At 34.5% G+C, this 15,854-nt stretch overlaps 1 pseudogene; it reads right to left on the bottom strand.

Annotated features, from left to right (window-relative positions):
- LOC131153329 (probable cytosolic oligopeptidase A) overlaps positions 1–14,647 on the bottom strand; it is a 33,846-nt pseudogene extending 19,199 nt beyond the window's left edge.
- Positions 14,648–15,854: the final 1,207 nt, after the last annotated feature.

Here is a 15,854-nt window from a genome sequence, read left to right as displayed (position 1 = left end):
ACCAAAAGCTATAGATCTGTTTGGCGGTGGAAAGCAGTTTCATTTTCCATTTCCAATATTCCATAGAAATACAAAAATCCACCTTGCTTTTCAGTTCGCCAACATTCACACGGAGTAAATAGAAAAACAATAAAAAGATATCTTCCAAGTTTCCAATACAAATGTTGGAAATTTAGAAAACTGAAGCCATTTTTGCAATTATTTAGAAAACAAGAAATCAAAAATGAAAATAATGTTCCACAAGACCACAACCAAACAGGCCCAATGCCTTTTATTTTTTATTTTTCGAAGAAAAACCAGCTCCAGATAATTTTTTTTTTTTAAAGATAATTAAAATTTGTATGAGCATTAAAAAAGTAGAAAACTACTAGAGAAAATTTAAGAATGTTACTGGACATAAAAGAAGTGCTGAAATGCTCTGAAAGCTACATTAATAGATTCCATTTCTTGTGTATTTTGTCCACTCGGAACTCTTTTTGCACTTATTGTCCCTCCTAGATTTTTTGGAGCATCTTGATATTGGCTCCTGAGTTGTTCAGGTATGTACATGGGTTAAGCCCCTTTTGGCACCCTTAAGTTAATTATTACTCATTAATAAGGGTGCCTCTTAACCAATTTATTACTAATAAAAAATAAAATTTGGTACAATAATTGGTTTGCAATTAAGTTAACTGGGTCCAGAAGGTGAGGTATGGTAGCTAAGGGCTGAATCATAGCTGCTCAAGTTCAGAATACTTAGAGGTCGACTAAAGCCCCTTTATTCATGTTTGTTGACAAACGCAGTTCAGAATTTTAATTTTTTTTTATCAGTAAAATGATTTTACTAAAAAAGGGTGTCAAGGGGATTCCGACCCAGATTTACAGAGTCATCCCTCCTGCAGGATGTCACAAAAATCTAAAATTACATTATGGTCATTCAATACAATCCTACTATGCCCGCCAGAAACTGCAGTAATCCACGGCTCTTTACTAATCTAAAGTGGCTTCAGAGGTTTCTTTGTTTCCAAGCACCAGAAAATCTGTAGCACTTCACTATAAAATTCACCTCAACATTCAAGCCTTTCAAACATATACAAAATTCAAACAATCTCATTGCACCTAGAAAATCAGTACATGCAACAAGACATTCACAAATCAATAATTTTGTCCCAGGATGTGAACGTCAATTTAACCAATATATGTTCATTTAGACCCAAAGGCTCTCCAAGGCAATCCTAACCTAGACCGGAAAGGCCAAGTTGCTGATTTCTCAGCTAGCACCATGTTAGGTTGTTAGTAACTAATAATATAAAGCATAAGAATTAAATTCCCTTAATATCATTAAATAGGACTATTATTAATGATTTCGATGTAATCTTTGATTTGTGTGACACCCTTCAGGTGCATGATTCAGTGTAGCATGGGCTGGCATCCCCTTGATGCCTCTTCAATATAGTTGCCTTATCAAAAAAAAAAAATTTAAATTAAATTAAATTTACCTCTATGAAAGTCATAAGGCTTGGCTTGTCCCCCACTGGTGGCATTTGATTGCAAACCATGTGGGCTACAGGCAACCTCACAGATGCACCATCATGTGACATAACACGACTTCGAGCAACAACCTCATCCATCCATGCACCTCCTCGTTTTTCAGATGGACGAGAATATGGATCAAAATAGAAGTATGCAATTGGATTACCAGAAGAATCTTTAACACAGTAGAACCGAACATCATTGTTCCAGACCTATTAAGTGAAGCTCATAATTATTAGTATGCAAAAACCATCTAGTTATCCTACAAGAAAACAACGAGACACAAATGAACCAGCGAAAATATATTACTGGAGCTAGACCATCGGCTGGCTCAATATCAATTCCAAAAATCTCATTTGCAAGGTTGAAGAGGCCATCCATAACTTTTGGCAAGGATAAATATGGGCGTAGTTCTTCCTGCATTTTTTTCCCAAACCATATAAATTTTTCCATGCAAAAACGAAGGCTTTCCAAAAGGAAAACTTATTAACGAAACCCACATAACAATTGGCCAATTAAATTTTCAATCCAAAAAAGATACATAATCAAATTTGATGAGCAATAACAGTAACTAACCAAAAAAACATATAACAGAAATAAAGGATATTTAAATTACCAAATTTTGGACACAATCAAATCCATAGAGTATGATGTTTGAAGTAAGAATGTGCGTGTGAGCGTGAATGAGAGAGGCAGAGGGGAAGAGAGAGATTTAACCTCATTTATATCATACTTTGACTCACGAAGCCTCTCGCTCCAAAAGCTTAAATCCCAATGGTTCAAATCATTAGCTTCTAATGCTCCTTGACTTTTTGAGAAATGTTTAAGGTCTTCCATATCTATAAATGTCAAAGTAAATATCAGGCCCCACCTGGTCCTCAAATGCTTTTCATGTTCAACAGAAATTTGTTCAAGAAAGAATTTGAAAAATGGGAAATTGGACAATGGAAACTTTACTAAAATCTATTTCTAAAAAAATTTCAATGCAGGAGCAGGCATAACAGAAATATCTCCACTATTAATTACAGGAAGAAAAGCATTTTCCCTCCTCATTGTTTCCAAAATGCTCTCAACCTTTCAAGTTATCATTTAAATTACAACCTTTACAAACCATGGATACATAAGTGATTTAACAAAATAATTTCAACTTTAAATTTCTCAAAAAATTTTATAATTTCTTATTATCTCCTTAACTCTCCATAGCCTCTATCCTTCTCTGAAAAACGGAAAGTCTAAGATGGTAGTGGAGCACACAGAGTTTTTGCCCACAGTAAGTATCAATACAAGCAAACACTTCTCTTTAAAAACATAAAACATTTTAGATTTAGGAGAAAATTAGCCATTCTAGAGTTTTCTCTAAATAGAAAGGAAGTAACATAAGTAATAGAGAACACAACCAACGGCTCAGTAAGAGCCTGTTCAGGCTCGCTCGTTTATATAAATGAGTGATTCTCAAGCCCAATTTTGAGGCTCGCTTAATAAACAAGTCGAACCTAAAGATGAATGGATGGCTCGCTTACAAGCTCAGTTGGACTCGTTTAGTAAGCTTTGATTAGGCTCATTTATCAGCTCATTTAATTAGGTCAAATTAGGCTCAATAGACTGTAGTGGGCTTAAAAGCAGGGACTGTCTTGGCATGGGGATCCTCATGTTTAGGCTGAATTCGAAAACTTGAATTTTGGTGATAGGGCCAATGTGCAAGGCCAATAGCCTCTTTTTTTCTTTTGTTGGAGGGGAGGGGGGAAACGAAAAAACCCTATTACAGTATTAGTTAGAGCCTCTTTTTTACCTTTTACCTAAAGAGCCTCTTGCCTCTTATAGTGATAGGTTCCAAAAAATCAAGCCATTAATGAGCATCTCAGAAGCTCTAGTCGATAAGGGCTCCTCAACTTATGCGCTTGCATAAATGAACAAGCTTGAGCAAGCATATTCAAGCTCACAGCACATTTGCGGCCCTAGCCAATAGCAAGGTTTCATTACATGCTACTAAATATGAAGTTAATTTGCAACATAACAATTAAATTATGTTGGCAATGCTCCTATCATATGATAAAAATGTTTAAAAATATAACAAAAGCAAGCACTATGAGATCAAGATTCATTTCCACCAAATGCAGCCCCATTACAAGGTATCCATTTAACATCCTAGAGATTGTCAAAGTAACCACTTCACACAATATGGGGTCTTAATTTAGAGAACGTATATTTAATGCACAACCTTGAATGGCAGGATTCCAGGAAGCACTTCGAAGCTTTTCTAGGAGTTCCTCCGCCTTTTGAATGGTGGCCATTTTGGTAGCCATGCTCACCTGACAAAAAATTATACCTCAGTTTGTCCATGAAAGAGGAGTATGCTGAATACAATAAGTTATACCTCAGCATGGTTCTTGTAGCCAAGAAGCCTAGCCTTTTCCAATCTAAGGTTAGGAATTTTATCAATAATTGCTGTATTATCCAGATCTCCACTAGACGCACGCGTTTCATAAGCACGGTAAACTTCCTCACGCAAAGACCGGTTTTGAGCATGTTGCATAACAGATAGAAAACTCGGTGCATCCAATGTGATGACCCAGGGACCATTTTCGGCAGTAGCATTTCGGTGCCCCTCGTTGGATTTACAAAGATGCATAAAACAAAAATACACAAGACAAAAAAGCCAATATCTGACTTGAGGCATGAACGAAACAAGACAAAATCCTCTGTTAGGTCTCAGCAAATAATACCTTAGACACTGCTGTTTGTGCACCCAACCCAAGAGCAGTAGCAGGTAACCCTTCAACGTCTTTCTTATCTGTAATTAACTTTTCAAACTTCTTTGTGGCATCCAAAACATTCTCCTCAAATTTTTTTGAAAGTTTTTCCAGCTCCTGCAAATCAACTCAAGGTGAAAAGTAAGCAATCACAGATCAGATGATCAAAACCCTTTTCCAAGATTACATCCTGTTTCAGCCAAAAAAAACATAAATTAAATAAAAATGACAAATTTCAATTAACAATGAACAAAAGGGGGGAGAAATGGGAGGAAAAACAGGTATGCAAGAAGATTACTGCTTGCTTTTCTTATTCATAAATTTTAGGATAATAAAAGAAATAGTTCTGTGCCATCTTTCATAATTAAATTCTTGTTATAGAAGCCAACCTTAACCTCCCTTCGCCCACCCCTCTCCAAACACCAAACAAAAAAAAGAGTCCCACGGCATGCTCAGACTCAAGTTTCAGGTCATATTTAAATTTTTTTTTATTAATTTAATCTTTCTGGACATCCAAAAAGACAGGAAAAATAACTTAGGTAAATTATTGTATAGATAAGCAGAATATTAATCAGCAGAATATTAATCAGAAATTAAAACAATCTTAAATCTCTATCTATTATACATATAATATGCATAAGGTTTAGACACATAATTAACTCCCTACTATGGAAGTGAACAAAGTTCAAATCAAATATTTTTCATTTGGTGCTATGGCCCCTTGTTTTCCCATCTTCGATCTGCACTCTGCAGGCAAAATCATGTACCATGATGGGGACATAGTCAGTTTCTGTTGCTCAAAAATTTATAAGATGCATACAAAGAACAATATCAATTTGAACATTTAACAAATGGCTTTCAAGCCACCCTCTCTTTCTCCCTCTTTCCAAAAGAACTCTAACCTCTCTTTCCTTGATGAAACCCATTCATCTATACTATTGATTAACAGATTTCCATAATAATAATAATAATTGGTCTTTCCATGCAATTCTTCAAAAATCTTTCCTGATGCATTTTTCTGCATGCACGCGCACACACACATGCACACAAATAGGGAGGTCAGTCTCATTGATTAAATGGAAATCTCACACAACAATTAAATTGTGAATTTATTCCCCAATAAAACCATGAAATGACAAGGAAAAACTACGAGATAAAAGAAAATTTGAGAGGATTCTATACAAGATAAGGTCCATGAGAAGCCCGAGTTTAGTGCATCCAGCCACTCTAGTTCATATCGAAGCACACCTGTTGAATCTTATTGAAATTGTCTCTTTTGTCATCTTCAAGAGAAACACCACTAAGAACTGCCCCTTTTATTTGGGCTGAAATCAAAAGAAAACATAATTGGCAAAAGTCAACCTATTCAAATGTAAAACAACATGCTTATAAGACACAAAGTAAACAAAGGAAACCAAATGTGCATGATACAATATGATTCATCAGGAACTGACCCATCAAGAGACCCCTATGTACACACTAATTTTAAGTCGAAATAGATAAGAAAAATACCTTGGGAATGAGATTGGAATCTCTGAAAATACCTTGGTTGGAAAAGATCGAAGTAGCTTGAAACTCATGAACAAACTCAAGTGCGGCATTGAGATGCATACTTCTTGATGTTCTTAAGGGCTCAAGGGCTTCAAGGTTGAAGTTAGCTGGGACTTTTGGGGCTTGAATCTGTCAAATCTTTCACTGTTGATTGTCCTTTGAAAGATTTAAGGCATTTCTAATTTGACGTGACATTTTTGTGAACAAAATTTGAAGTCAAAGTAGACAAGGAATTTAAGTAAACATTGCTTTACCGATTTTGGGAATGCACTTAGAATCTCAGGACTTTTCTTTACAAAAGTAGTATCCTCAGATTATTTTCTTCTTTAAAAAATTGTACCAAGAGCCTGAATGACTTGATGTTGGAAGAGCAGAAAGATTTCCTGCCCTTTGGTTAGAAAAGATTGACATAGCTTGAGATTCACAAAGAAACTAGAAGTTCAGCACTTGAGAGGCCCAATTCTTGATGTTCTTCACGCCTAGAAGGTTGAAATTTTTCAGGGGCTTTTGGGGCTTCAACCTGTCAAAGCTTTTTCAGCCAATTGTGATACATTACGAACGGATTACACATGTTGCTAATATATTGACTTGACTGCATGACGTTCAATAAAGCACAAAATATTTGGAAAACCTTTATTTCCCCTTACATTTAAGTAAGACATGTGAACCTCATATTGGTGTTAAGTTTAATTAATGGGACCTTTTCAATAACACGCGACAGACTTCAATTGGCCTTCTATATGCACTGTTTTGGGTCGATGTAATAAGTTCTTGTTTCTTTTGGTTTATGGATGTTCTAGATTCAATTTTATGCCTACTATATGCATCAAACCATTCCTTATTAGTTATTACTTTCAGTCTTATATCTATATATACGTAATCATGTGGTATATACATTAAAATATTTCTGTTTGAATGTCTAAAAATGCTCATACTAAAACGGAAGGGTGTAAGTGGTCTAGTTATTCAACACCATAGTTGTCTAATGGAGGTTCAAATCGTGAATCAAAATTTCAATTATATGAATTGAGAATCGAAAGGAATCGTAAGATTCAGTACAATTTCCAAAATTAGTTCTAAATGACATGTTGATGTGAAAACAATTGGTGCTCTAATACCAATTGTTGTTGCCGAGTGTGTGCAGCGGAAGACCTTACACGAACTCACTAAACAATGAATGGAACAAGCAAGACAAACACTGGATGATGAACTATATACTAAACAAGCAATCACTCAACAATGAGAATAAAAGAAAGCAACAATCAAAGACACAAGAATTTACATGGTTCGGCAATTTGCCTACACCCACGGGAGCAGCGGCTGTTTTTCACTATCTCAATGAAGCTTACATCAAGCTTATCAAACTAGGGTTACATAATAAGGATTAAATATTACTTAATCTAAAACAATTCTGTAGCGATCCCCCGGAGGAAAATCCTCCAAAAACTCCCAATTTATTGATCTCCAATTCAAAAATCCGTGACGTCCGCGAGCGTAACCGTTGACGGTTTTAACCCGAGAACAATTTCCTGCAAAACACCCTAAAACTGTCGACGGTTTGCCTCCTGCATCCTTCTCTCCTTGTTCCTCGCTTCACGATGCTTTCCCCCCATGCATGTGTTCCACTCAAAATATGAGTCACATCCCCAACACATGCATATATTGATATACAATCAAGAAGCAAAATGGTAAAGTGCATTTAAACTTTGACAATAATAAAAAAAAAAAAATCATATTTCATTTGTATGTTTTCCCTAAGAAAATGAAAACTAAGACAAAGAGCCAAGAAATATCAGTAAAAAATGAATTTTATACTGTTTAAAGGAGGGAATAAAAAAAAAAAGGGAAAATATGATAATAATTGAACAAACTAACACAAAAACCAACTCTTGAATCTTAACACAATGAAACATGAGTACCACATCAGCCAATGAGAGTTCTTTCCCTTCTTAATAGCATAATAGTATACTCCTAGAGGGAAGAATGGATTTGGGAAGGCAACATAAGATGTGAAGTTCCATTATTCTTCTCTTTTTTAGCACAAAACTAACATAGACAAGGAATGGAAGGTATTCGTGTAAAAAAAAAAAGCGAGAAGAAAGAAAGAAATGTTACTTTGGAGGTTTTAAACAAGTAGGGTTTGTTAGGATATGATAGGTCTAGAATCATGTGAATTGATAGGTTTAGATCGATTCATTAGATTAATAAGGTGAATCAACAGATTTGGCAACTGTCACGATGTCTTGGGAGCAAGATGCCCCGGGGTGGCGAATAAAAAATAATAGTTTTAATTTTCAAGAAAATTGGGTATTAGAGTCGTCACTAACCTTTTGGGGTGTGGTTAGAACACATGATTTGTAACGACCCCAAAAATAATATGCATGGAAATGTAAAATAATAATAATAATAATAATAATTAATATTATTTATTTATTTATTTATTTTTAAATGATAATTATTATTAATTAATTATTTAATATAATAATATATTAATATAATATAATATTATAATATTATAATATTATAATATAATATGATATAATATAATATATATATATACACATATAATCAATCTTGAAATTATAATTACAAAGACGTCTCTCTCTGTACTCTCCGTCTCTCACTCTCTCTCGCCAATCTCGTCTCTCACTCCTCCGTCCCTCCTTCTCTCTCTTCTCGATTTCCTCGGTCAAACGGGCGCCGATCGAAAAACTGAAGATACCCCTGGGTTCCATTCTCCGCCACCAACATTTTAACCAAAGTGGATTTGTCGTACGAGCAACGTAGGCAACACTTCTAGGGTAAGGTAACCTTTCACTCTCTCCGCAATTTCTCCTTAAACTTTTAGTCAAATCGACAATCAGACACCACCACGGGGTCCTAACTCTGATCCTCGTCATTTTAATCAGAGTAGATTTTTAATTTGAGTTTCCTAGACACAACTCCAAGGCTAGGATAGGATCATGGAATTATATCCGTTAATTATTTTTTAAGTTTAATTAGTATTGGGAGTGTGTGGGCCTAGGAAATATTAAAATAATTATTATTCTAGGAATTGAATTGATTGATTTGGGAGAAATGTGAATTTCAGGGTTTTGAGTTTTGAATGCCGCAGGCGTGGAATTGGGTATTTTAGCAGACCTCTCAGTAAGTCAGGTAAGGGGAATAAATTATAACAGCTATTTTGAGGACTACTGGTTGAATTATTACGTGAAAATGAGAATATGATATTTTGCCTCAAATTATTATGATACGAATATCAAATAAAATTGTGTGGCATATGATTTATACTGAATTGTGATGTTTTGGGATTTGAAATATGGGAAATGATGGAAAGTGGTAAATAAAATTGTTTTATTGAGAATGATGAATTATGTTATACCAACATGTATACTGGAAAGTGATGGAATATAAATATGAATATAGAAATGTTTTTTATGATAAATGAGGAAATATGAAATGATGATATGTTTTATTAAGAAATGTTGAAATACGTGAAATGAAATATATACTGAAATGTGAATACTGCAATGTGAATATTATAATGTGAATAGTATGTTGTGAATACTGAAATGTGAATATTACAACGTGAATACTGCAATGTAAATAATGGAACGTGAATACTGAATTGTGAAAATAGAAATGTGGGAATGAGAACCCTGATGGACTGGAGTATTTCTGAAAGCACGATACCGTTGCTAGTGGGATGATAAGTGCAACCACACGGTCTCGTGGAGAGTGTGGCATGGCAGTCGATTGAGTTAGTGAGAAGAGTAGTTTTGCCCCCTAGAGTCTGGACCAAGGTTAGGCAGGTCAATCGTACTACAAACGATGGATTTTGTATTTTGATTTCTTATTGTGTTCTAAACGAGTAGGCCAACCGCGGTTTAAATCCAATCTTCGGGCCGCACAACCCTGACCATGGGGGGAAGCATGGCGTGGTGAATATCCTCAGGGCAGTCATGAGTTATAGGCAGCAAATGGATGGGTTACAGTGGACACTCATGAGCTAGATTATGAAATGGAAATGAGAAATGAAAGAGTGTTAATTTAATTACATAAATAATTTGGGCGAAGTAAAACTCTCCGCCTGAGGGCTTACTAAGTAGGATGAGTGCCTTGATAAGTATCAGTTGTAACCGCACCTGAACTATTCTGGCAAGGTTACAAACGATATTAGAGCAAAGGGGAGCTACATGTCTGGGCGTGTAATCTCCCCTATCATCGAGAACTTTCGCTGATAAATATGGGTTGCATGTGCATGATTTGAGAAATGGAATAAAACTTGTAAAAGATTGTGTTCTATACCTATATGATTATGAATATGAATTTGTATATTTTTCTCAGATGGTATTATCACTGAAATGAGTATATTATGATATAACGAAACTCATACTGTCACACACTTTAAATAATTTATTCCATCTTACTGAGATATGTCTCACCCAAATATCTAATATTTCAGGAAACCGTGACAGACCAGGTGATAGAACTCCGTGATAGAGGGGAACTAATACCCTGATAGACAGGGTGAGTGTTTTGTTTAGGGATATATGATTCCTAGTGTATATTGTGGATTTTTGGGGATGTATATGGTTGTATAGAACTCTAGGTATTTGTATTCCAGATGGTTTGTAAATATTGACTTCCGCTGTTAAGAATGCGTGTATATGGTGAACTGATTACCTTGTACCCCACTTTGGGTCGGATCATGTTTAAATGGTATCAGAGTTTTTAACGTGGTCGATGTTTGATTAATATTTGTTATTTATTGAAGAGGGAAAAAAAATGGTATGAAAATCGGGGCGTCACATGATTACTACCCAATTAAGGGTAGAATCAGTCTGTGTATACCATGATCGAAATCGAGAATTCGGTTATGTGAGGAGAAGATACTAGCACCCCCTACACACCCGTTCTACAAAAAGTACCTAATTAATTAAAAATTATCCCAAACTAATTTCAATAACCCTTTATTTTACTCCTTTTTAAACGAACAAATTGCTTAAAGTATATACAATTAATTAAGCATACAAACATATACATTATCCTAGAATATATCCAAAATAGGGTATCCCTCAGAGCTAAGACATGTGAGGCTTAAAAAGCCCATGCCCTTTTTTTGAAATTATGGGGAAACCCCTTCTAAAAATCAAGAAAATATTTTTACGAAAATAGCTCACAGATTTATTTCAAAATTTTATAGAATTTTTCTAACTATTTTACAACATTTTCAAAATTTTCTGGGAGATTTTTTGGAACTCAATTTCTACTTTCCAAGTAAAAAGTACATAAAAATAATTTCCTAATCTTAAAATATATTTTTTTTAAACTTTTCTGATTTTTTTTCTAATTTTTATATTTTTATATTCTATAGTGAAAAACAACTTTCAAGCACACACATACTGCTACATATATTTCACACTAAATGCATTATAAACACATATGCCAACACTCATGTATATATAGTGAACCTACATTAATCACAAACAATTATATATATATATATACTCATACCAAATACACCTTCATATACACGCTCATAAATACACATATATAAATATGATGATGTGTTAATAACTATATATATAGTGAAAGTGTAAGTGGAGAGAAATTATATATATATATATATATATATATATATGGAAGTGTGGGTGTGTGTAAGTGAGAGAATGTAAGTGGAGAGATATTATATATATGGAAGTGTGAGTAAGAGTTTCTTTATCTTCCTTTTTCTCTTTCCCCATCTCTTCCTCCTCCTCCTCGTCTTCTTCTTCTTCTTCTTCTAGCCGTGTATTTTTCTTGTGGCCCTTTCTCTGTTCTATTCAGCTCTTCCTCTCTCTCCGATCTTCTTCTATTTTCTTTCTTTCCTTTCTTTTCTTTCTTTCATTTCACCTTCTCTGAATCATCTCTCGGGTCTCTTATTTTTTTTAATCTCATATTTTATTTTCATTTCTTGCGGTTCCAGACCACAAAGGAAATTTCAAGAACGGATTGAACAAATAAGTTCCTCGCTCCCTTATTTTTATTATTTTTTTTATATTTCCTAGTTGGTTTACATTTTCTCAGAAAAATTTTCCCAAATTTTCTTGTTAACCAAACAACCTGAAAATTATATTTTTGGAATCAAAATTTTCAATTTAAACACAAATATTCATTTCAAGCAAATGGAATTTTAATTTCAAAATTTGTGTAATTTAAAATAAAATAAAAAATAAAACAAAATAAAAACTAACCTCAGTCTTCACACTCCTACGGTCTTCAACATTCCCGTTTAAAATCCCACGATCAGTAACAACTATGAATTCTAATTGTTTGAATGACCTCTTGGCTATGTGCAAATTCCTTGCAATGTGAAAGTTGTCTTCCTTGCTTTTGTGGAACTTGTGTGTGACCGAAATGCTTCATCGCTTTTATGAATATTGTGTGCAATTCACACTTCGCAAATTCCTCACTATAGCTCTCACACCGAATTTCTTCACACACTGTCTGCTCTCAATATTCTGAATGTCCCACCCTATTTTTGCTTCCCTTGAATCCCAATTTATAAGCTCAGGGAGGCATTTAATTTTAAACTCTCAACCAACTTGCCACCAGCCTTAAATTTCAAGCTCCCAACCAATTCACCGCCCAGCCAGCCAATTTTCATCGGCTCATTAATTATCTATCAGCCAACAATTTCATTTATTGCTGATTTTCCTAACTATTAATTTTTTCGTCTCTTGTGCAGGCATGCAGGTGTGCAAGAACCGGCAAAGTCCCAAGACACTTTATCTAATTTTTCTGTATTTTAATTTTTTTTTGTATTTTTTATGATGTTTTTTATTTTTCTGATGTATTTCTCTTTTTTTGTATTTTTTTTGTTGTATGCACAGTAATAATAATAATTTTATCCTATTATATTTGGTCCGGACAAAACGAGGTGTCTACAGCAACAATTCAGTAGTTTTTAGATTCATTAGTAAGATTCGAATCAAGTTAGTGTGGAGTTCATACAAATCATATGAATCGAATTGAGAATCGTAAGATTCTAACAACCATGTTCAACACCAAGCCAAAATATGGCAAAACCAAAATGGATGAAATAAAGGCTGTCCAGGCACAAAATATTGCACCCAAAAAATTAAAAAAATGCAGTAAATGTGTGTACCACGTTCCAAATGTGTGTACCAATCATAAAACAATAACCCACTCAATCAATCAGAGGCAACAAGAAGGAACATATATGCATTGTAAATTTTACAAATACAGGGCTGATAAGAAATTTGTGATATACCAACATTCCACTATACGTTTGCGAGCATCACTCAGAGTCTGCCAATTGGATGATTCTCGAATGGCTTTAAATGCATTATAAATAGGCTTGCTTTGCCCCAACCTTAGATCAAACTCAACCTTCTCCGGCTGCACAAGAAAATTAAAAATTAAAAATTAAAAAAAAAATGCATTGTGACAACCAGAAAACAAGATAGAAACAAAAAAACCATGCGCAAAATCATCTTCCAATAAACCATATTCTTAACCATCAAAAATTCTAATCTAAAAGAATAAACCCCAACTAGATTAATGGACATCCATTAAAACATTTAATTTCACTTATGATGAATACAAATTTCATTAGTTTTAAGTTAAATTGAACGAATTCATGACAAAACAAAAGATTTCAGTCCCCAATTTTTCTTAAGCTTCTAATTTCACCAATATTATTCTCCCTTTCAGAGGCTTACTCGCACATAATGTGAGTTATTGCTAAGAAATTGTTTGAAAACAAAATAAATATGAAAACTCAAATCTTTCACACATAAAATCTTGTATAACTATATTGCAAATAGAGATTTTCTTCCTTTTTTGTATGGGAAAAAAAAAAAGCAAAAAACGAAAAAAACATAAGATTTAGACGTCCAAATGATGAAATTCAGAAATAGTTATTAGTCTATTCCCTACAGACTGGACTATCATAAATTTTGGCAGTAATTCACCTTAAAAAGGTACCAGCTTCACTTCATAAATTGTTATTCCCTGACACAATAGCTATTCCATTCTCACCATATTCCGTTTGGTACCTAAGTACTCAAATCTATAGTGGGGGCAAAAAGGTTGGGTATAGCCAATATGCTCCTCTTAGAGATTCTCTGTCCTTAGCACCGTTATTTCTCAGATACAAGAAAAATACGAAATCAAACTTCACAGACGCGCACATATAAATTAAGAACATGCGAATATACCTGCACATCTTCGATGGCGGAACGAAGCTCAGGCGAATCCTTGACGGACTTGAGATGGTTGACCATCCCCCAAACCACCGTCAACCGATCGATAATCCTCTCCAACGGCTCCACCAACTTAGGCCACGACGGTTCCACTGTCCTCTCCAACTCATCCAGCTCACTCCCCTGCAACACATCGCATTAACACGCACAAAAACACAAATGAGATTAATCGAATCATACGAGTCGCTTCAAGAGGGTTCGGATCCCGGGGGCGACGTGGTCGGCGCGGACGGCGTCGAACGGCGGAAAATCGAAGTCTTGCAGGAGAGGATTGCCTTCATCGGGGCGATCGACGGTGGGAGCGGCCGTGGATGCGACGGAGGAAGAAGAGGAGCAAATGTGGAGAGGAGGAGGTGTGGTGGACTTCCGGAGAGTGTAAAGAGAGGCAGGAGGAGAAGGAAGAGGACCAGAGGGGACAGAGACGGGATTTGAGAAGATGTTTGGGAGAAATGACGGAACGCGAATGAGAGCAGCGGAGGACTGGGCGGATGGAAATGGAAGCGGAGCGAGCGAGTGCTGCGCGAACCGCCATTGCCAGCAAGCAGCATGCTGACAAGAACTACAACGAAGGGATTAGGCTTTGGTAATTGTTTATATGGGAAAGACCTTTTTAACTTATTTTATGAACCATAATCAAGTAAGAATAAGAATATAATTTAAATATACCTTACTTTATTTCTACTAGGACAACCGAATTGCCATGCAACTTACTCTTAATTTAAATATTACTTTCATTCTATAGAAATTTAATTCTCAATTATTTCAATGTATTTTGATTGGGGAGCTTTCTATTAACCATTATAAATACATGACTTTGGTCATTGTGTCTTACATACCAATAAATAAAGCATTTGACTTTAGTCAAGGTACTTTTATATATGCATTAATTAGTTAATATATAGCCTTATACTTAATTAATTATTTATATGTAGGGCACACACTATGTGATCATGAAGATGCGCATACACACATATAAATATTCAACATTCTCTTACTTGATTGAATGATCACATCGAGAATCATGCACCTTTTAATTTGATTAACATTCACTATACTCTTAATCAATCAAATTACTAATATGGATCATGACAATTTTATGTAAAATTGTTCATATCATAAACTAGTCCCATAATAATGTCAACACCATAAACATTTTCCAATCATCTTTCATTATCAATAACGAACACATTTATAAATTATAAACATAAATCAAACCCATTGAATTTATATGCTCATTATGCATGCCAACACTTTAATTAATGGGTCTACTAATATTATCTTGCCACTTAATGTATTCAATCAACACCTTTTACCACGCACCCTCACTCTAACAACAATATTTTTCAAATTTATGCGTTTTGACTTTCTTAATATTTGTTGTTTTTTTAGGGAAAAAATCATCATATAATACTTTAATAGTTCTTGACATGAAATTCACTAGAAGTCCCAAATGAAATTCCTTAACCAAATTACTTGGGAGGCAATGATATAATTCCAACTCCCAATGCATAACAAATATTGGTGCAAGTACATGTATGCATAATACATGCTCTAAGCAAAAAATGCATATAAATATTTTTCATTTGCTTTCATTCACTTTCATTGACAAAACTTTGATTTTCAATTAATCAATAGATTTTCATTATAGGGACTAAATATTAAACCTTAAAAGAACTTTTTATTTAAAATATAGGTTTTTATAGAAAAATAGATATTCTCTTAAACCTACTATGAAAAATTTCAATGTCCAACATAACAATGCATCTCTTAT

This window comes from Malania oleifera, chromosome 1, assembly GCF_029873635.1.
Source record: "Malania oleifera isolate guangnan ecotype guangnan chromosome 1, ASM2987363v1, whole genome shotgun sequence".
Lineage (NCBI taxonomy): Eukaryota > Viridiplantae > Streptophyta > Magnoliopsida > Santalales > Ximeniaceae > Malania > Malania oleifera.
Note: the sequence above shows the minus strand (reverse complement) of the source record. Positions and strands in the feature narration are given on the sequence as shown.